This window comes from Bos grunniens, chromosome 1 (genome assembly GCF_055505025.1).
Source record: "Bos grunniens cultivar Pamir isolate PY7600 chromosome 1, Bosgru_T2T1.0, whole genome shotgun sequence".
Lineage (NCBI taxonomy): Eukaryota > Metazoa > Chordata > Mammalia > Artiodactyla > Bovidae > Bos > Bos grunniens.
The window spans coordinates 25,704,202-25,705,722 of record NC_141165.1 but is presented as its reverse complement, the minus strand read 5'-3'; the positions used below and the strand labels follow the sequence as shown (position 1 = coordinate 25,705,722).

Sequence of the window (1,521 nt, the reverse complement as noted above, 5' to 3'; positions counted from 1 at the left end):
GTTAAACCCTGATTGCAGGGCCCCAGTGTTATGACTAAGCAGATTTGATGGGGCCCAAGAATTTGAATGTCTACCACATTCCCAGATAAGATACTGATGCTGCTGGTCTGAGAACCATATATTGGAACCACTGACCTTTTAATAGAAGCTCTTCAGTTCAACTTGTATAAAAACCAACCATTCCTCTTTCAAGACTTTCCCTTCCTAATTTCATGTAACAGGAAATGGCATTGATCCTGTTGACCAAACTAGAAACCAGTTGTAATTAAGGATTCTAAACTGTTGAATAACCTCAGGTATACAATGACACCACCCTTAAGGCAGAAAATGAAGAAGAACTAAAGAGCCTTTTGATGAAACTGAAAGAGGAGAGTGAAAAAGTTGGCATAAAGCTCAACGTTCAGAAAACTAAGATCATGGCATCTGGTCCCATCACTTAAATGGTAAATAGATGAGGAAACAGTGGAAACAGTGGCTGACTTTATTTTGGGGGGCTCCAAAATCACTGCAGATGATTACTGCAGCCATGAAATTAAAAGACACTTACTCCTTGGAAGCAAAGTTATGACCAACCTAAACAGCATATTAAAAACAGAGACAGCCGGGCGCGGTGGCGCGCGCCTGTAGTCCCAGCTACTCGGGAGGCTGAGGCTGGAGGATCGCTTGAGCTCAGGAGTTCTGGGCTGCAGTGCGCTATGCAGATCGGGTATCCGCACTAAGTTCGGCATCAATATGGTGACCTCCCGGGAGCGGGGGACCACCAGGTTGCCTAAGGAGGGGTGAACTGGCCCAGGTCGGAAACGGAGCAGGTCAAAACTCCCGTGCTGATCAGTAGTGGGATCGCGCCTGTGAATAGCCACTGTACTCCAGCCTGGGCAACATAGCGAGACCCCGTCTCTTAAAAAAAAACAAAAAAAAACAGAGACATTACTTGGCCAACAAAGTTCCATCTAGTCAACGTTATGGTTTTTCCAGTAGTCATGTATGGATGTGAGAGTTGGACTGTGAAGAAAGCTGATCGCCAAAGAATTGATGCTTTTGAACTGTGGTATTGGAGAAGACTCTTGAGAGTCCCTTGGACTGCAAGGAGATCCAACCAGTCCATCCTAAAGGAAATCAGCCCTGGATGTTCATTGGAAGGATTGATGTTGAAGTTGAAACTCCAATACTTTGGCCACCTGATGTGAAGAGCTAACTCATTTGAAAAGACCCTGATGCTGGGAAAGGTTGAAGGCAAGAGGAAAAGGGGACGACAGTGGATGAAATGGCTGGATGGCATCACCGACTCAGTGGACATGAGTTTGGGTGAACTGTGGGAGTTGGTGATGGACAGGGAGGCCTGGCGAGCTATGGTTCATGGGGTCACAAAGAGTTGGACATGATTGAGCAATTGAACTGAACTGAACTGAACTGAAACTGTTGAAATATAGGATCAAGTTTTTCTGGTTACTATTTCTTCCTTCCTGTTTCCCCAAATTGCTCCAGTCCTCATCAGTTTCATTATCTAATAAATAGAGTTGC

The 1,521-nt window shown here is 45.2% G+C and overlaps 1 non-coding gene across 1 annotated transcript; it reads left to right on the top strand.

The window, feature by feature from the left end:
* The first annotated feature begins 600 nt into the window (after window positions 1-600).
* Window positions 601-900, top strand: LOC147379148 (signal recognition particle RNA). The gene has a single exon (XR_015135297.1).
* Window positions 901-1,521: the final 621 nt, after the last annotated feature.